This window comes from Muntiacus reevesi, chromosome 11, assembly GCF_963930625.1.
Source record: "Muntiacus reevesi chromosome 11, mMunRee1.1, whole genome shotgun sequence".
NCBI classification, from domain to species: Eukaryota; Metazoa; Chordata; class Mammalia; order Artiodactyla; family Cervidae; genus Muntiacus; species Muntiacus reevesi.
Genome location: NC_089259.1, coordinates 28362334 through 28384580, shown reverse-complemented (window position 1 = coordinate 28384580; position 22247 = coordinate 28362334). Strand labels below are relative to the sequence as shown.

The 22247-nt window shown below is 39.6% G+C and overlaps 1 long non-coding RNA gene across 1 annotated transcript in view; it reads right to left on the bottom strand.

The window, feature by feature from the left end:
- The window catches only part of LOC136144299 (uncharacterized), a 116136-nt gene extending 93968 nt beyond the window's left edge, over window positions 1-22168 (bottom strand). The window contains exon 1 of the long non-coding RNA XR_010658521.1: window positions 22104-22168. This is a non-coding gene — a long non-coding RNA (uncharacterized lncRNA). The remainder of the gene's footprint in view (window positions 1-22103) is intronic.
- Between the last annotated feature and the right edge of the window lie 79 nt (window positions 22169-22247).

Below are 22247 nucleotides of genomic sequence, written 5' to 3'. Positions count from 1 at the left end.
GGAAAAAGTTTTGAGTTCAACACGTGAACAAGTGCTCAGTTATGTATTTAATCTGTTAACCATGCTTCTACAGATGGTTCTCTCTGGCAAAGACTGCTTTTTTCAGTAAGCCCCAAGAACTTCTGGGAGAAATAATGTCTCAGGACTTCCCAAAGGGAGCATTTTATGATTTGTAACAGAACTGCCATATCACGCCAGAACAAGTGGGCATCACAGCTGGAGCCAACACAGCAAGAAGGCAGAGTAAAACAAGACATGAGCAAGACAAGTGAGGTGTTAATTTAGAACAATGGAACTTTGATGTGTTTCAATACATGAGAAACTGGACATGTAAGACATACATGAATATCAGTAACACAATGGCCTCTGTTGGAATTAGTATAACTTATCTTTGTTTCTTTCATTTTGTAATCAAAACTCTTGAAAAGTGTTTGAAAAATACACTATTTTTCAAGTAGGAAGGAAACTAATTTTATGATATCATTGAGTGAAAAAAAAAACACACACAAACCAAAATGGGAAGAAATGATGAAGAGTTACTATCCAGGAAGGAAGGGACGTAACTGCTTAAATCAATGTTTATTGTCTAACATGGCACTGCTGAATATTCTGATTCTCTTTCCCTTACACCCCATATCCAATCCACCAGTACACTCTGACTCTAGCCATTTCCTACCACCTCTGGCTGAAATAGAATCTGAACTACCAGTGTCTCCCTTGGATGGCAGATGCCTCAACCTGAGCGTCCCTGCCTCTGTTCCACAAAAGCATTCAGACTGACCTTCCTAAGCACAAATCTGACCATGTTCTTTCCCTGGTTAAAACCTTTCAGTTTTGGTTCCTTACCAAAAAAAAAAAAAAAAAAAAAATGGCTGCACCAGGTCTTTGCTGTGGCATCTTTAATCTTCACTGTGGCATGCAAACCCTTAGTTGAGGCATGTGGGAATCTAGTTCCCTACCAGAGAACTAGAACCCAGGCCCCTGCATTGGGAGCGCAGTCTTAGCCCACTGGACCACCTTGATGGATTCCTATTATGGAAAAAACCCAAATCCAAGTTCCTTACCTCCTAGTTAACAAGACTCAAATAATCTGAACTAACTCTCTGAACATCAAAATGAGTTCACATTCTGGTTATAGGAACCTTACCTTCCTGTTGTTGGCCAAACAGAATCTTGCCTCAAGACACTTATAACTTGCTCTTTTCTCTGACTCTAATCTCCTCCACCTATTATTCAGTCTTAATTCCAGTTACCTCAAAAGCAGTTTTCTCAGTCACCCTCTACTACATTTTCCTCACAGTATTTGCTCATACTATGGGAAGTAATAAGTAGTACTATACTAGTATCAGCGCATACGACTATACTAAGTAGTATGTGCTTGCTGTCTTCCCCTCACCTTCTAAAATGTAAGCATTCTTTGAGGGCAGACATCATTTCAGTTCTGTATTATCAGTACTGGGAACAGTGTCTGGAACATACAAATGCTTAATGCAATTTTATTGATTAGCTACAAAATGTTCGACAGATCATCTCTTTCTCAGCAAAGCCCATATGCTTTGAAATGTAATTAATCAAACACTGCTATTTGGTAAGTAGTTTCCAATTATTTAAATAAAATAGTTACTATTTTGGTCACTCAGAGGCATTGCATTAGAAAGTGCTTTATTTTTAGCAACTAGATAGCTTCTAAAAATGCTAACATTAACACCAAGTTTGCAATGATGGGAACACCTGATACATGCACTGTCCAGTAAGGTAGATTACTGAGGACTTGACATGTGACCAATGAAGCAAGAGTTGGATTTTTAATTTCATTTCAGTGAATTTGAAGTTAAATTTAAATGGCTATATGCAAGTACTGGCTATCAGGCAGGACAGTGCAACTCTGTGAAAGTTAGATGTGAGCAAGCAAATGAAAGACTGCTAAATGCTGTTAGAAAGAAGATAAAGTTCAAGGTGAACTGAGGCAGAACAGGAGGTTAGAGAGGGAGGCAGAAGCCATATAACAAAGAAATCCGTTTTAAAGCTGAATCATAAAATTTCCAGTATTTGACTAGTTTTGATTTTCAATTTTATATACTATAATGTGTTACGGAATTTAAAACACTTTCTAAACTCTGTAAAAAGCAACAGGGATTTTCAAATTTAAGACAACCTAGTCAATTATTAACTGATACTAAAAATATAAACAAGAAGTAACCTCGAGGTAATCTGTGTTCCATTTATAATCAGATTCAGAGCTTACCTTATGCTTCACAATATGGTTCTACTGTGGGCAGCCTAATAACTAAGGTAGTTTGAAAGATCAATTATATTTATATACTAAAGTTAGCTGTATTTAAACTGCATTGGTGAAAAGCATCTGTGTTCCTTTCCTCTCAATTTTTAAAATTTTATTATTTTTGCCACACTTGTGAGCTCTTAGTTCCCTGACCAGGGATTGAACCTGGACCCTTGGCAGTGAAGGTAGAGTCCTAACCACTGGATGGCCAGAGAATTCCCTCCTCTCAATTTTAAGAGAAGAAATATTGCCAAAATTGGTTAGCTTATTTGAATGTCACATCAGAGAATTATTCTGATTAAAATACATATTTATCAATAAAATATTTCTCTTTGGTCAATATTCACCCATACAGATGTCAGGCAATATATACAATGACTTAAAAACTCTTTCCCCATCTTTTATTAGATTTCATGATTTTCTTGAATTCCTTTCTGATCTCTAGGTGCCTTTTAAAAAACCTCATTTCTGACAAAATAAAATCATAGCTCCTTTGTTTTAGCCTGGTATTTAGTTACTGTCCTAGCAAAATATAATACAGAATTTAGAATACATTTTTCTTTATTTTTATATTAAGAATTACATGAAAATATCAATCTTTCAGGTAATATAATTTAAAGAACATCTTCTACAATAGTACAGCCATATCCATTATCCTATGTTATATTTGAGGTAAGGAATTATCTTCAGTGGTACTCTTGTTAGAAGTTATTCCAGTTTCAGCATATTAGCACTTTATTTTCAAGTTTAAATTACAGTATTTTAGGCAGCCATGTATAATGCTACTTCCCTACACCAGAATCACAAAGTTGAGTGGCTGAGAATGTGTCAGTCTTCAGATGAAATGAACTGCCTGGGACACTGCCACATGGGCAGAGTCAGGAACAAAGCCATAGCTATGATCACAGCATCAGAAGGCTAAACGCTGCTTTATCTTCAAATTTTAAAAACAGCTTTCATCTCAGAGTAATGTTTTAAGCCTTTATACTTGTGATACTGTTGGGAATAACGCATGCAAAAACAGATATACAATAAAAAATTTAGTGCTATTGTTTTTTTTAAAAAGTGAATTCCCAGGCATTTCATATAGTACAAAACAAAGTGCAACAATTCAATATTTTAAGCATTAGAAGAAATAATCTAGCTTATCCCCGAGTCTCTTATAGGGATTACTTGCACTAAATTATTCAACATGATCTAGTCATTTTCAATACACCAGAATAGGCAAAAATGTTTCACAACAGCAAGATAAGTTCTTCTAGCAGGTGGATGTGACTCTTACGGGAGCAACAGCAATTTCCTTTTGAACAGAAAAGGGCATTTAGGCTTTCCCACTCTGGTGTGGTTACAACTATCCCCAGGCAGAGGATCCTCCTGACCTCTATGGCATGCCAGCCTCTGTGATCGTCTTTTAATATACAACAGGGCATAAGAAGTCTGTTATATTCTTCTTTGTATTCCCAGGACTCACTCCAGTGTCTGGCAGATAATAAGAATTTAATAGTGTTTGTTAAATAAATTTAGCAATAGGTGAAAGAAAATCCTTTGTTTCCAGGGAAAGATACCACTGGCTTTTCTGGGGGAGGCAAGTTCATGATGAAGCTAAACAAAACCACCTAAGGTCATCCCAAGGCCAAGACATTTTTTTACTTTTAAAATCCAGTTGTTGAGTCAATCAATACTATTTACAGTAACATGAAAGATAGAAAACTCTTCTTGTAAACATTTTCTAAGATTCTACAACATGTTTTGCTTTCCCAATTCAGCTTCTAATAATTCCTTTCAACTAAGTTTAACCTAAATTTTGCTTTGAGCTGATCCCCTGAATGGAATACTGTTTGCTCACTTTAGAAAATGTAAAAGGATACTGAATCTAATCACAAGGAAACACCAGACAAATCCCAAACAAGGATCATTCTTCTAAAAAAAGGGAAGGCCTGTGTTCTTCCAAAATTTCAATGTCACAAAAGACAAAGACTATGGACATGTTACAAAAGAGACTAAAGATACACAACTAACTGCATAAACCTACACTCAATCCCATACTGGGAAGGGGCAAAATGGCATAAAAGATGTTATTGGATCAACTGATAAAATTGGAATAAAAACAGTGAAATATCAAGGTTACATCGACTCAAGTTAACTGTAATTCTCAGGAATTACACACTTAAGAATTTAGGGATAGAGGGCTATGATGTATGAACTACCCTTGAATGATTTAGAGACAACACTGTAGAGACCCATACATGTGCACCAAGAGTGAACCCACGGGAACATCAAAGATAAACGATAAGGCTAATGAGACAAAAATCTTAATAGACAAATTGAGGTAAAAAATATACAGGTGTGTTTTTTCAACTTATCAACTTATAAGTTTGAAATTACCTTCAAATGACTAAGAACAGGTAATCAGAAAAGGGCATTCTCTTTTTCTCATTCTCATTCTCGATATTCTTTCAAGGCAGCCAACTCCAAAGGTCCTTCCTGGTTCTGCTGTGAGTCTCCTCTCCTGTTTGTTTAGACACTTGTTAAGATGTCAATTCTCTTATAAATAATTGTGTTCTTGTTTATTTTCACTGTTCAAACGATCTAACTTCTTTTCTAGGGAAACCTATTGAAAATACTGCATTTACTCCAAAATAAAATAGCAGAGATAATTTACAACCTTTTTGAACAGAAACAACAAGTACAACCCAGGGGTTCTAGGTTTTAAGTTCATAATATATAATTAAAAATATTTTCAGAAAACCATAATCACCTCTGTAAGGCCTACAAAAGTGGATTAAGACCTAACTCTCTCATTTGGTAGATTAAAATCTAATGGGAGACAAAGATATAAACTATGATCTGAAAAGAGTCAGAAACAACAAAGCTGGTATTTCTGCTGCTGCATAACATACTTCTCCAAACTTGGGAGCCTAAAACAACAAACATTTATTGTTTCATTGTGCTTCTGTGGCCAAGAACCCAAGAGGACTCAGTGGCAGACAAGGCGTAGGCGGGGCCTCCAGTCCTCCCGGGGCTTGACTGGGGCTGCAAGGTCCACTGCCTGGGTGGCTCACACACGCAGCCCAGTTCGTGGGGAGGAAGCCCGAGTTCTGCATCTGATGGACTCTCCACAGCGCTGCTCCAGCGCACGCAGGACATGGCAGCTGGCTTCCCTGGGAGTGAGCGATTTAAGAGCGCACAACAGGAGCCACTATGTTTCTTAGGACCTAGCTTCAGAAGTCACACACTGACATTTCCAGTGTCCTACTGGTTATACAGGTCAACCCTACTTAGTACACCAGGGGACTTCACCAGGGCATGAGTAACACGGGGCAGGGGTCACTGGGGCCTGTCTTGGACGCTAACTGCCACAAAAGATAGAAGATACCAACGGAGGACAGAGAAGGTGCAAATAACTCCATTCCCTTGGCTGCCAATGAAAAAACTATTAGGTGATTATCTCTGGGGTATAGTCTTTTTAGTTCTTCACTCAGAAAGTACGCCATAACTGTGACAGAGAATGTGACAGTCTGGCAATATTCCTCCCTCTTTTAACTGGGCACATGGTAGAATGTAACCAAAGAAAAGCTTCTCGGTTGTTATACTCAGGTACTGGGAACCCACCACTCACACTTATTCCACTCCAGACCTGCACATCTTGGTCTCAGCCTGTACAGATGTTTGCTACATACTCCTTAGTATGAGGTTAAATGTAGAATTGCCCCCAACCAACAGATACCTCAAATGCAAGAGAATCTTATCCCATTCACAGAATTAGAAGCTCAGAATCCTAGAATTACGGGGGATTTTACTGTTTAAAAAATTATATATTTATTCATTAACCTGCACCAGGTCTTAGTTGCAGCACACAGGTTCTCTGACCTTTGCTGGAGCACTTTGTGTGGAATCATTAGTTGCAGCGTGTGAACTCTTAGTTGCGGCATGGGTGGAATCCAGTTCCCTGACCAGGGATCAAACCTGGGTCTCTTGCATTTGGAGCATGGAGTCTTGGACTACTGGATCACTGGGGGAAGTTCCACAACGGATTTTAGAAAACTTCATCTCTTCTTTTAAAGAAATGGGGATGAAAACTTTAAAAAGCAGATTGTCAATGGTAAAGAGGGAGTGAGACTTGTAGAAGAGCTGAGATGAGAACTGCAGGATGCGTCACCTGCCCATAAATGCTACTGAAACAGGCAACAGAGATCCAGACCAAGGCATGTCCCCATGAGGTTCCAACCACCACCATGACGGTATACTGAACACATACGCTTCCATTCTCTCTAGTAACCACTGACCTTTAGCAAACTGTTTCCCCACCAAATGTACAAAGAAGGCTTCAACCCAAAATAGTGCATCATGTGCTTGTTTTTCTAACGGAAATGTTGGATTAAGTCTGATCCACCTACAATTTATTGTTCTGTGATCAGTAGAAGGCACATAAAAGATGACTGGAATAACGCAGCTAGCATAAACAAGTACTATACTTGATGTGAACCTCATTACATCATAAAACACAATTGATTATAGATGGGTTACAGCCATCTTTCCCCGTTTTTCCTTCAGTTACTCTCCATTAAAGAGGAGGGGGCTTCCCTGGTGGCTCAGATGGTAAAGAATCCGCCTGCAATGTGGGAGACATGGGTTCAATTCCTAGGTTGAGAAGATCTTCTGAAGAAGGGAATAGCTACCCACTCCAGTATTCTGGCCTGGAGAATTCCATGGGGTTGCAAAGAGTCAGATGTAACTGAGTGACTTTCACTTTCGAGGAGGCGGCATGCACATGCAGATTACCTGTGACTGGCAATTAAGTACTCTCAGAAGCACTAGTTCCTCCCATGTTATTTCCTGGGACATTCTCTGTGAATACCCCCAAGGATATGCTGCTTTTCACAAAATGATTTACACCCAGTGTTAAATAGTTAAGGTACTTTTCATAATCACCAGGCATCCCAGGCATTGTGGATCTGCTGGCAGGACTAAGTCTAAAAAAAGCAGGGCAAAGGCAATAGATACAAAGTTCCAAAATTATGTCACAGGCTATTGCTCTTCCTTCTCTTTTTCTAAATTGGGCCACTGCTGTTTCCTCACTAAAGGAGCTGGCTTCTGCGAAGTGAACAACATAGTAGTACCTAGCATAAAAGAGGTGCTCCGTAAACGCTAAGGCCCTCTCTTCTTTTTCAACTGGACTTCTCCTGTGTTTTATGAAGACAGAAAAACAAAATGGAAGATTTTCCTGTTGCTTAGGAAAAATAACTAAAGCTTGTTTAGAGAATGTACCTACTAATACAACATGAAAGAAGCCAGTTATCTGGTATGCGTGAGTGCTGAAATGGCATAGAGCAATGTAGGGTTGGATGAAAAGGATTGAGAAGTGGAAGGAAAATCTTACTAAGAAAAGATTCCTATAACCCATTCCTGACTTCTCCCATAGCAAAAAGTTTTTGATTTTGAAATGTTAAAAACAGCATTTATAAAGGTGGGAAAAGGGCCCTGTATCAGTTTATGTGAGCTGCAGTAACAAAATACCACATCAGTGATTTATTTCTTCACAGCTAGAAGTCCAAAATGAAGGTATCAGCAGGCTGGTTTCCTGAGGCCTTTCTCCTTGATTTACAGAGTGTTGCTTTCTCACTGGGTCCTCACATGGCCTTTCCTCTGTACATTGCACATCTGTTTCCTTATCTCTTCTTATAAGAATAAGAACACCAGCCATAATGGATTAGGATCCACCCTAAAGATTTCATTTTAACCTAATCAAGCCTTTAAAGAACTTATCTTCACATACAGGCACATTCTGAAGTACTGGGGGTGAAAAGTGTCAACACAGGAATTTTGGCAGAGGTGGGGAGCCCAATTCAGCTCTTAACAGGCCCACACATTGTCAGCACTGTTGTTTGCATTTATAGTGCATTGACTGCATCTCTATTTATTTACATGTCACATATGTAAATAAAGTAATACAGCATGATGATCTGAATTTATTAAAAAGCATCTCTTTTCTGCAGAAACCCAAATCTATAAACTGCACACAAAGTGTGGTGATTTACTTGATAACGTGCCAGGGCTAACCAGCCCAAGGTGGTGGGTGGACCACAAGGAGCACCAAAGATCTCTTTCCTATTCGAAGCTTCCTCACTGGCTTGCACAAATCCTAAAATCCTTCTATTCGTTCAGTGGCACTTTGTTTCCTCTGAAAATGTAAATAATCTCTGGAAGAGTAATATGTTAACTGATCATTAGCCACTAACATCTTAGGGTAGAACAACTAAGACTGCAGTCTTAAAATATTATGAATTCCATCAAATGGAATTTTGTTACTGCTCTACTAGTGGAATGTTAACAACAGTCTTCTTTCATGATAATTCTAGTCTAGGCCATTCATGATGTTTTTTTTTAAAGACACTGAGACAAATCTGTATAAAAACATTCCCTCACCTAATAAAGAAACCTGAGAAGAGTAAGAGGAAGGTGATTAAATTAACATTTTTGAGTACCTGCTCTGTATCAGGTACTGTTATAAATTTTGGAAAGCAAATTATTCACTCTTAAAAATAATTCTATATAGTAGTATTAACCACATTTACAGATGAGGAAATGGGCTCAGATAAAGTAACATCAGAGTTTGCTGACAGGTAAGGAGAGATTAAAACCCATGTCTGGTTCTGTGGCTTGTTTGGTGGGTACATGTGGTCAAGCTACTAGTGCTGAGCTCTAGTTTCCTCCTTTCAAAAATAAAGGTGATAACAGTAGATAACCCTACTTTTCATAGCACTGTTGTGAGGTTTATGTGAGTTGATGTGCACATAAAACAGTGTGGTGGAAGGCAGCAGAACTGATGTGCAGCTTCTGAGACTAGACCTTGTCACCTTCTGCTCTGTCCCCCTGAACACTTCTGCTGCCTTGTTAAAAAGTCCAAGGGAGACTACGAATGAGGAGAGATAGCCTTGAGACAGAGATGAAGGCCCAGCTGACACAGAGCACCTTGGCCTCAGATCCTTCACCCCAGGCCAGCTGCCAACTCACAGCACCTGCACAAGCAGCCCCAGGTGAGACCAAGAGAACTTCAGTCACCTACAGAATTAGCATAAATGATAAGGCATTCTGGAAATTCACAGAGTACAAAAGAGGCTAGAGACACTCAAGCATCCTACCACGCACAGGAAGGCCCACTCCTCCCCAAAAGGATTCTGGTTCCAAATGTTAATAGCACTGAGGCTGAAACTCAGTTATCTGTAATGGAATGGTGGCTAGGATTAAGATGGCAGCGGGGAGAGGTGGACAAGTGCTGAGATTCTGGATGTATTTTTAAAATATTTTTAAAGTAGAGCTGACCATATTTGCTGAGCGATTAAATAGATAGTATGAAGGAAAAACAGGCATCAATGATGACACCAAAGTTTCTCACCTAAGCTATTAGAAGGATGAAGTGCCTCGTACTAAGAAGAGGAGGGTGGTGGGAGCAGCAAGTAGGGGAACAAGAGCTTTGTTTTTATTTGGGAGTGAGAAGTAACAGATGGAAATGCAAGCATCAAATTTTGGACAAACTAAATTTGAAATACCTATCCACTTGGCACCAAGTGAATAAAATTATCAAGTAGGCAAATGGATATGTGTCTGAAGTTCAGGGGCAAGGCTGGGGTTGGAGAAATAAACCTAGAACTCTTAGCATCTGTACAGTATTTACAGCTATGGGACAGGCTAATATTATTTAGAGAGCAAATGTAAACTGAGACAAGATCTGAGCTCTGAGGCATTCAAATGTCAAGAGGAGGAACCAGTAAAAGATACTAATAAGATAAAGAAGACAACTTGAGGTAAGAGGAGGAGAGAAAACAATGATCAATAATGTCAAATGCCGCTCAGATGTCAAAAGAAAAATGAGGGCTAAAAAACGATCAAATCCAGTCACAAGGAAGCCAACACTGGTGTGGAAGTGAACAGTTTTGATGGAGCTGTAGGAATGAAAATCTGAGTGGCCTGGACTCGATACTAGCTATAGACAATGATCCACTCTTTTGAAGCCTTTGTAAAGCTGAGTAAAGAAACAATAATATCTGGAAGGGATTTTCTTTTCTACCAATTTATTTTATATATGCACATGCATAGAAAAGTCTATAGTGTGATAATTCCCTTATATCTACCACAGAGATTCAAATTTTAACACTTTCACATTAGTTTTTCCTATATACATATATATATATAGACATATATACACAAATACATACGTCTGAATATTGACGATAACTTCACCTCTAAATATACTTCAGACACACCTCCTTACAAAAGGCCTTTCTCCTGCAAAAGTAATAACCATAAATTCAGTTCAATCGTTCAGTAGTGTCTGACTCTTTGTGACCCCATGAATCGCAGCACACCAGGGCTCCCTGTCCATCAACTCCCGAAGTCCACCCAAACCCATGTCCATTGAGTTGGTGATACCACCCAACCATCTCATCCTCTGTCGTCCCCTTCTCCTCTTGCCCTCAATCTTTCCCAGCATCAGGGTCTTTTCAAATGAGTCAGCTCTTCGCATCAGGTGGCCAAAGTAAAGTATTGGAGTTTCAGCTTCAACATCAGTCCTTCCAATGAACACCCAGGACTGATCTCCTTTAGGAGGGACTGGTTGGATCTCCTTGCAGCCCAACGGACTCTCAAGAGTCTTCTCCAACATCACAGTTCAAAAGCATCAATTCTTCAGCGCTCAGCTTTCTTTATAGTCCAACTCTCACATCCATACATGACCACCGGAAAAACCATAGCCTTGACTAGACGGACCTTTGTTGGCAAAATAATGTATCTGCTTTTTAATATGCTGTCTAGCTTGGTCATAACTTTCCTTCCAAGGAGTAAGCGTCTTTAAATTTCATGCCTGCAATCACCATCTGCAGTGATTTTGGAGCCCAGAAAAATAAAGTCAGCCACTGTTTCCCCATCTATTTACCAAGAAGTGATGGGACTGGATGCCATGATCTTAGTTTTCTGAATGTTGAGCTTTAAGCCAACTTTTTCACTCTCCTCTTTCATTTTCATCAAGAGGCTCTTTTAATAACCAGAAACACATTCAGAAAAATATATTCCCAAAATATATTCTATAGCTAGGCATACTTGAATTTTCCAATGTGTTTTATACCAGGTTTTTCCACCCCCAAACCAAGATTTAATCCAAGTCCATGCACTGCAATTGGTTATTAGGTTTCTTTGGTCTCTCTCAAAGACTTTTTAAAAAGATCTGTTTTACAGAATGGATTGGATGATTCCGTTATGACATTTAACATGTTCTGCCCTGGAAGGGAAGGTTTTGAGGGCAGTAAGTGTATTTATTATTTTTGGCACAATATCCTAAAATTAACATTTCCCAACTTTCTGATCTCTCTCTATAAAGTATTTTAGTTTCAGAAAATTCTCAATTTATTCCAAGTTTTTTTTCACACTCAACTGAGCAAATTTCAGGGCTTATATACTCCATATTCAGAAAAAATATACTATCATCTCCATTTACTGTAAGAATTCATGGGAGATCTCATCTTAAAGCTAATCAGTACCCACACCAAATATTTTATTGATTAATCATGACAAATTACATTTGGAAAGTAAAATGAAGTCTCTGAAATTTCTTTGCTGATTAGCAAAATAGTGCCTCCTTATACTTGAGGGTGAAAGCTGCTGTCAAATAATGCCTACATGACTGGAAATTATAATAGCCAGATGAGTTTACTGGGTTGGTGCTGGTATGTTCTGTATGTTCCTCTGTCGAAGTAGTAAACAGGTTAAATACAGATGAAAAATTTGATTATAATAATATTTGGCTTCTTTAACTGGTCATTTATGTACAGATTCTTTAAATAACTTAATGAATGTTCTTTAAGCAACTTAAAATGCAAATTGACACAACAATATTTACAGCTAGAATTTCAAGGAACATTTGTTGTTGCTGTTGTTCAGTCACCCAGTTGTGTCCGACTCTTTGTGACCTGTGACCCCATGGACTGCAGCATGTCAGGCCTCCCTGTTCCTTACCATCTTCTGGAGTTTGTCCAAGTTCATGTTTATTGCATCAGTGATGCCGTCCAGCCATCATCCTCTGACCCCCTCTTCTTCTACCCTCAATCTTTCCCAGCATCAGGGACTTTTCCAATGAGTCGTCTGTTCACATCAGATGACTAAAATACTGGAGGCTTCAGCTTCAGCATCAGTCCTGCCAGTGAATATTCAGGGTTGATCTCTCTTAAGATTGGCTGGTTCAATCTCCTTGCTGTCCAAGAAACTTTCAGAGTCTTCTCCAGCGCCACAGTTCAAAGGCATCAATTCTTTGGTGTTCTGTCAATTCATCTTAAAACATTTTCTGCCATAATCTTCAAATTATCATCTTTTTCATAGTGTCAGAAAGCATTAAAAGAATTTTTTATACAAATGAATTTTATACTCTTTAATTCAATGAACATAAATTCCCTCTACCTTGCATTGCAATTCTGTTAGTTTACAAAACTTAAACTATTTAGCATGTTATATGAGATTTAAATTATGATGAAATGAGTAAAACAGAATGGTTAATGATTTTTAACAGTTTTATTTCATTTACTTTGACTTTAGTGCTTTGACACTGGAATATTAATCAAATCACCGACACTTTAGAGTGGTTTTCAATTCCTTTGGGCCTACAGACTATTTCAGTGAGGTAAATGACCTTCACTAGTCATCTAGTCCACCTGACCCAGATTACCACTGCAAAAAACCTTCACTTGAAAAAATCAGAAGTTGGGAATCAGACTTCAAGAAGCACTTTTCCTAAGACCAGAACTATCGAATCATATAAAGATAAAAACTGTAGCTACTATTACCATATAGTAAGTCAGCCTGTAGATCACTGGAACTTTCACAGACTAGCAGGAAGACCATGATCATACTAAGTAAACTTTAGACAGAGCTAGACAGGAGGGCAGGACCAAGCAGTAGAAAATCATCCTCTCAATTCTCCAGCTAGGCTATTATACAGTAATATATAAAAAAATACAACTCCTCCACACAACTCCCTTAGTACTTTAATGATTTTAATGGGATATTAAACATTATTGAATTACTTGCTCTCATATGAAGCAATGTGAGGCAACAAAATCAAACTAACATGTTACATATTTGCAGTAGCCGGTATGAGGTGGGCTCCAGTGGGCCCCATCTCCTGCTGTTTACACCCTGTGTTCATCCCTCCCATTGTATCAAGGTGGGTCTGTGCAACAGAGCGATGGGATGTCACTCCTAAGGCTGTATTATCAAAGATATTGTGGTTTCTGCATTTTTCTCAGACACCTGCTCTGGAGGAAAGCCAGCTGCCATGTTGGGAGGACACTCACGCAACCACATAAGACCCTGAATTAGAACCCCCAGCTAAACCACTCCCAATTTCCTGACCATCAAAAACTGCAAGAAATAATAAATGCTGTCTTTTAAGCAGTTTTGGGAAAATTTCTTACAGAGCCAAGGATAATATATAATAAAATGTATTAATTTAACTAGTTGAAGTTTTAAGTCTCTAACTTCTCATTTAGGTATTAAAAATCACATTATGCTGATGCAATGTAAGGTAGTTAAAAAAAAAAAAACACAACTCACTAACAAATACCTACTGAGTACCACTGAGGGCAAAAAAGCTCTCTCATACTCCGCGTGAAACTTCATTAGGGTAATCATGCTGACCTCCAACTTCTTGCTAATTCCTCCCTAGGTAGGAGGGAGTAACTGGTCTGATAAAAAGTTTGAGAGAAGGAATTCTGAGGCTCACCTAAAAGTGACGTGAAAGTGAAAGTCACTCAGTCGTGTCTGACTCTTTACGACCCCATGAACTATATAGTCCATGGAATTCTCTAGGCCAGAATACTGGAGTGGGTAGCCTTTCCCTTCTCCATGGGATCTTTCCAACCCAGGGATCGACCCAACTCTCCCACATTGCAGGCAGATTCTTTACCAGCTGAGCCACAAGGGACGTCCAAGAATACTGGAGTGGGTAACCTATCCCTTCTCCAGCAGATCTTCACGACCCAGGAATCGAACTGGGGTCTCCTGCACTGCAGGCGGATTCTTTACCAACTGAGCTATTAGGGAAGCCTACTTGTCTAATCTCACCTACTTGTCTCCTTTCCACTTGGGACGTGTCTGAATGAAGAAAGCTGTTTGTTTGTTCTGGTCTGCCCTCTGTCACACAGTAAATATAGTGGGACAAGCTCTGCTCTTGTAGACAGAGAAACACGAGGTTTAAATCTGTGTAATTCTGGAGTGCCACACTGGGGAGTTCATTGTTTCTGCAAACCTCAGTCACATTTTCCAAACAACTTTTTCAGTAATTAACTTATATCTGAATCTTCATCTACCTGACTTCTGTGTCCTATTTCTAAACTGAATCCAAACTTCAGTAAGGGAAACAAAGGGGAGGGGGCAACTTATCAACTTCTAAACTAAATACAAACTACTATTAGAGGTATTTTGTGCCCTTGTGCAGTTTCTAATCTATCTGGCATATAAACTAGAACACCTGAAAGGTTACAAAATACAAGAATTACCTAACAAATACAAACTTTAAGAAACATGTAATTACCACCAAACATGTGAGAAATTATGATCACCTGTGAGAACCAGAACATCTGAAAGAGAAAGGTAAAAACATAGACCTATCTCATGCCAGGGCTTCCCTGGTGGCTCAGAGGGTAAAGCATCTGTCTTCAATGCGGGAGACTCAGGTTCGATCCCTGGGTCAGGAAGATCCCCTGGAGAAGGAAATGGCAACCCACTCCAGTATCCTTGCCTGGAAAATCCCATGGACTGAGGATCCTGGTAGGCTACAGTCCATGGGGTCACAAAGAATCGGACACGACTGAGCAACTTCACTCACTTCACCTCATGCCAAACCTATAAACTCAGGAATGGGACCTAAATAACTGCGCTCTTAATAAGTTCTCAAAACAATGCTGATCCATACAGATCTAGTCAAAGTGAAAGTCAGTTGCTCAGTTGTGTCCAACTCTTTGTGACCCCATGGACTAGTAGCCCTCCAGGCTCCTTTGTCCGTGGGATTCTCCAGGCAAGAATACTGGAATAGGTTGCCATTCCCTTCTCCAGGGGATTTTCTCAACCCAAGAATTGAACCTGGGTCTGCTGTGTTGCAGGTAGATTCTTTACCGTCTGAGCCACCAGGGAAGCCCCAACCCAAGATATATGTGGCAGGTGCAATGACTTTGGAAAAAAAGGAGCCTGCTATGAGCTAGCAAAGGAAATGATAGCAAACAAAACTTGAAGCAAACTTTGAAAGATATACAGAGTTTAGATGAGGTGGAATAGGATGAGGGGAAAACATCTGCTGAGGGTTTCTTAACTGCAGACACTCTCCTACATATTACCTCGTTTAAGACAATTTCACTTCATATATGGAAAAACTGAGGCCCAGACAGATTAAATAATTTGCCTGAACTCATGAAACTAGCTAAATGGCAGAATGAGATTAGCAGAAATTTTCATTTTGAAGACGAAATTAAGCCTCAAGGGGGTAAAACGTGTCAGAAGTAACAAAATTGTAAAGGGGCAGAATTGTGATAAAGAAGTGAAGTGGCCAAGCTGAAATCAAGTCTGTGAATCTAAAGGATCTGCTATTGCTGCTCCTTTTTTTTTTTAGTAAGTGGGGAAGGAAGTCTATCTTGCTTAGGAAAACACACAAAGAAGGAAAGCAAATCAGACTTAAAAAAAATATTAAACCGTTGCAAAACAGATATTTTAACTTGTAATACAGCCAGAAAATCATACATTAAAGGCCACCAATGGCTGAAAAAGCACTAAAAAAATAACTGTTTAATCATTATGGTTTTGTCTCAATCGTTTAGTTTTCTAAATAATTACTAACTGCCATTAGCAGTCAGTCAGGAACCAACTGTTAAGACTAGTTGGAAAGCACAGTTGGATAACCAACTGTTAAGACTAGTTGGAAAGCACAGTTGGATAACCAACTGTTATCAACTAGTTGGAAAGCACCAAACTAGTCAAAACAGTCAAACTACTTGTATAGCTAGCCTTAACTTTAGAAGTATAACTTTAAGGCCAGAATAATTTGACTAAAAATTGCTTTGTTGTTGTTGTTCAGTCACTATGTCCAACTCTTTGCGATCCCCATGGACTGCAGCACTCCAGGCTTCCCTGTCCTTCACTATCTCCTGGAGTTTGCTCAAACTCATGTCCATTGAGTCAGTGATGCCATCCAACCATCTCATCCTCTGTCACCCACTTCTTGCCTTCAATCTTTCCCAGCATCAGTCTTTTCCAATGAGTCGGCTCTTCACATCAGGTGGCCAAATATTGGAGCTTTGGCATCCGTCCTTTCAATGATTATTCAGGGTTGATTTACTTTAGGACTGACTGGTTTGATTCCTTGCAGTTCAAAGATTGCTTCATGACAATGTTTTATATGAATGCGTTGTGGTCTATGTTACAATTTTAAGGACTTTTAAAGTGAAAGGGAGTGAAGATAAGTCCTTAAAATATTTATCTCTATAGGGACTTCAGCTCCTCTTTTCTATCTCAAGACCAAAATAAAAATTCAACTCTGTAAGGTCCTTCCTGTAATTAAAATTAATCATTTCTTCCTTCATTGCTGCTATACATCATTGCTTGTACAAATTTAGCATTTATTTCATTTTGCTTTGCATTAAAGTTGTTTGTTTAAAAACATTTCTACTTCTCTTTAGGGAGGACTATGCATTATCCACCTCTGTGTTCACCTAGCATTTAGCACAGTGCCTTGCACATTCAATAAAAGCTCAAGAAGATGAGCACATAAATTACATATATCAACACATTTCCTCTATCAACCCTGAACTAACAAATAGAGGAACACGGGGAAATACACTGTTGAAAACATTTCCATTTTTAAGAAGTTTTGGTCAGTCATGTAATCTGAGAACTGGGAACCACCAAAATAATTTGCTTATCAACAAATATGCAGTATGTACCATGCAATGTACATACAACAATGGGGACAAAAAAAAACAACAGATATAGTTCTTGCCCTCACAAAGCTTACACCTAGTAGGAAGACAAGACAATAGCATATAAATAAATGTTACAAAGAAAACAAACATTAGGTGAAATGAGGAATTAGAATAAGGGTGGAGGGTGAGGGCAGCTTACATAGGTGCACAGCCTGACAAGCAAAATTTAAGCTGAAATTGAAGGGTGAGAATCAGTTATGCAAAGAGGAGAATAGTCAGCAGTTTCACACAGTAGCAAAGTAATGCTCAAAATTCTCCAAGACAGGCTTCAACAGTACATGAACTGTGAACTTCCAGATGTTCAAGCTGGATTTAGAAAAGGCAGAGGAACCAGAGATCAGATTGCCAACATCCGTTGGGTCATCGAAAAAGCTAGAGAGTTCCAGAAAAACATCTACTTCTGCTTTTAACTACTCCAAAGCCTTTGACTGTGTGGATCACAACAAACTGTGGAAAATTCTTAAAGAGATGGGAATATCAGACCACCTTAGCTGCCTCCTGAGAAATCTGTATGCAGGTCAAGAAGCAACAACTAGAATCGGACATGGGATAACAGACTGGTTCCAAATTGGGAAAGGAGTACGTCAAGGTTGTATATTCTTACCCTGCTTATTTAACTTATATGCAGAGTACATCATGAGAAATGCCGGGCTGGACAAAGCACAAGCTGAAATCAAGATTGCCAGGACAAATGTCAATAACCTCAGATACGCAGATGACAGCACCCTTATGGCAGAAAGAGAACGAAAGAAAGTGATGAAAGAACTCGATGAAAGTGAAAGAGGAGAGTGAAAAAGTTGGTTTAAAATACAACATTCAGAAAACTAAGATCATGGCATCCGGTCCCAAGACTTCATGGCAAATAGACGGGGAAACAATCGAAACAGTGACAGATTTATTTTTGGGGGCTCCAAAATCACTGTACATGGTGACTGCAGCCATGAAATTAAAAGATGCTTGCTCCTTGGAAGAAAAGCTGTGACCAACCTAGACAGCATATTAAAAAGCAGACACATTACTTTGCCAACAAAGGTCCATCCAGTCAAAGCTATGGTTTTTCCAGTAGTCATGTATGGATGTGAGAGTTGAACTATAAAGAAAGCTGAGTGCTGAAGAATTGATGCTTTTGAACTGTGATGTTGGAGGACTCGTGAGAGTCCCTTGGACTGCAAGGAGATCCAACCAGTCAATCCTAAAGAAAATCAGTACTGAATATTCACTGGAAAGACTGATGCTGAAGCTGACATTCCACCTTTGGCCACCTGATGTGAAGAACTGACTCCTTGGAAAAGACCCTGATGCTAGGAAAGACTGAATGCGGGAGGAGAAGGGGACGATAGAGAATGAGATGGTTGGATAGCATCACCAACTCAATGGACCGAAGTTTGAGTAAGCTCCTGGAATTGGTGATGGACAGGGAAACTGGGCGTGCTGCAGTCCATGGGGTCGCAAACAGTGAGACACGACTGAGCGACTGAACTGAATTGAAGGGTCTAAAGATGTGTGTGGGTCATGTGCTGCAATGCCAGCCTCAGGGGAAAAGTTATTATAGCACATTCCCCAACCTTCTATTTTTCAATTCTTTTGCTGTTGTTTCTACCAACACTTCTTATCTGATAAGAATTCTCCCGCCTAAATTAAATTTAGGCAGATTCTCTTGCCTAAATTATATGACAGCATTAACTCTGAGGAATGCAAGATTTCTTCCAAATAATACTAATTTCCTTTCAGTCCTTATGACTATTAAATTCACCTAAAAGTGACAACTCTTTCCCAATTAGGAAAGAGTGTTTCCTCTATATCAGCTTTCATTTTTTGACTTGAAGCCCTCCTGATTGCTAATCAATGTGTTGTATGATCACTTCAACAATTATTTATAGAATGTTATTCTGTCATCAGAAAAAATGCACTGCTGGCTTTTGCAACTGTATGTTGCTTTGGAATATAAGGTCACATAGCAGAAGAATTAAGATTAGAAATCTAAAATTTCAGCATCTGCTCTAGGGCTCTTCCTTATCTTCTGTCTTCTCATTTTGTGAGTGAAAATCAGAGCCAAGTTAAGTTTAGATTACATAATGGGCTGTAACCTTCTGTCTAAATTATAGTCTAAAAGTACAAAATAACATAAAACTTTCATACTATTTTCTTATGTGGTCACTATATGGCAGTATTCACAAATAGGTTGTGTACATCTCTATCACTGCACATACTACAGTATGCTAACTATCCTCCTAACTGAACTGAATTCACTGAGTGCAAGAACTAAAATTTCTTATGTTTTTAAATATGCAAATACCTGGCCCAAGTGTACTGCCAAAAATATTAATATACGTTCACATTGCTTAACCAAAACCCAGGGGGTGGATGTGTTTTAGAAACAAGAATTTCTGTGAATTAAAAAATGTCACAAGGCACACAAACCATTTCAAAACACCTTACATACCAGTGGCCAAGAGCAGTACCTCATAATCAAGCATATTATTTCTTCAGCAAAACATAATGGATAAATAAAGTCAATATATACCTTTTCATTAGTTCAGGTTGCATTTTGCTCCCAAATGAATTCTATCTCCAAGTCTAAAATGTTTTTGCTTTTCAAAGCCTTTTGAATGTTGGTATTAGAGATATTATGGACTGTATTCACAATAGTGCTGCTGGAAGATGTGATTAATCACTTCAATTCTCATCTTTTTGATGAGACCAGAACAAGCAGTTATACCAGGCAGCTTTTATATCCCATGTTTGGAGAGACTTGTTTTTATCACTAAGGAATCCAACCTAGCAGAGGGGATCAAAAGATGACAATATGTGTGTGTGTGGGGGGGGGGGGGGGGAATCCTAATTGTACAATACTGTATTCTTATCGGAGCTGCTCACTAATTATTAATTTAATAAGGAAGCTCCATTTGATTAGATGTTAGTTATTTTTTAATGAAAATGAGTAAATAAAACTCCTGTCCCATATGGCTAACAAGGGTATGGAGGCAATCAGCTTTGAATTCTATGGGAAGATAACTGCACTCTTTGGGGACCAATGTTCATAGAAAGAACATAGAACATTCCAAATATAATGGTGAGAAATAAGCAGAAATGTACACATTTTTCTCTAACTATAATTACTCTAATATAAACCAAAGGAAATTTTCTAGTCAACCTCTCCTGATTGACTTTTATATTATTAGCAACCTTATATAAAGTCTTACATGTTTTTTTCTGCTTTTTACAAATGGAAAAAGCTCTGCAATCAAAACAGCACACTAAAATTTATTATTTTCTTTTCATAACTCAAGCCCCACCTCCACTTTGCTTCTGTTACTATTAGATTTTTTTCCTCCGCAAAATACCCAATTTGCACTATAAGATTACAAATCAACTCTGCAGACAACAATGTTTAACATGATTCAGTCTGGGGATGTTGATTTTCAATCTTAAAATTGTATGGACATTTTAACTGAATCAATTACTTTGTTTAATGTATGACATTAACATTCAGCAAGTGTTTATTACATAAAAGTGTACTCCATTCTAAAAATGGAAATACCAAGTGTGAAAATGAAATAAATCTTCTTGAGTTTTGGCTACTATTTCAGAACGAAATACTACCTTCTCATATTTTCCTAATTCGTTAAAATAAGAAAAAGAAAACCTAATAAGCTAGATCTTACCAACAAATCATAGCAGCACGTTACTTACCTAGTACAACAACAAAAAAGGTGAACAAAAACCAGACTATTTTTCAGTCTGGAGAAAAACAAACTCCCTGTTCCATTTCTTAGCTGTTTACATTCAATAGTAACGAAAACTAAAAACCCTCTCACTGGATTTCTTGGTACAGGGGACTGACTTCCTCTATACTATCTTATCAAAATGATCAGCATTAAATATTTAAATTATTTAGCTTGAGACCACTTAAAAAAAAAAAAAAGTCCCACAGTCCAAAATGCCAGTAGTGACTATTCTGTAAGGAAATGGGTGAGAAACATGTTGTTATTCTAGGACGCAGGATCAATCGAGCCAAGGACTTCTGGAATATGCTGTTCCCAAGATTCAGGATGCAAGACTCAAGAAACAGCAAGCGCGGTCACGATGTCCCTGAAGCCACATGACCTTCCTACGAAAGCAGAGCCTGAAAACTCATCGACTCATGGAGAACTCCCCCTTTTTCTGAAGTTACAACAAAGCAGGGCAGCTGACAGAAGCGCGCTAAGGACATCTCGGCCCCTGACTAGTCAAGAATGGGGTCCCAGTGCTGCGGCTACTCCCCTTACCGTGAGAAGATCTGGGAGGGAGGAAAGGAGGAGAAACACCCAGAATCCTGGTGAAAAATGCCCTTGCCTCGCAGACGGGGGTTTAGGGAGACAGGGAGGGGCAGGCCCGTGTGTGGTGACCCTTTGTGAACAGGCTCTGTGGCAGCTCGGCTCTCACCGAGGCTTTCGTGAGCGCGGACTACCGGCCCTGCGCCGCCCTCCCCGACGCGGAAACCTCGGCGCTGCGGGCGGGCGCGGCCGAAAGCCCCTCCATCGCACCCTCCGTCAGCTGTGGGGGCCTTCTCTCCTCGCCCGCCCGCCGGCCCACCCAAGTCACTCAGGGAGCGTAGGTTTTCGACCCAGGTTCGCTCGGCCAAAGCGCAACGAGACGCGCCCGGGCTCTTTCCTCAGCGTAATCCCTCCGCTGCCGGCCGCGCACTAGTTTTAATCACGCCCCACTCTCCCCCGCCTTCCCCCGCCTGGCCGCCGGCGTCACCTCCGCCACCCGAGCGCTTTCCAGCAGCTTCCAGAAACGTCGCCTCCCCAAACCCAGCCACTCACATATGGCGGGCTCTTGCAGCCACCGGCCCCGCCCCTAGTCGTCGCCGCAGCTACAACTGCGGCTGCGGCGGCCGAGCGGAAAGCCACGCCTCTCTGCGGAGGCCGACCGGAAGTGCTCCCGTCGCCTACTTCCCTGCCCGGCTT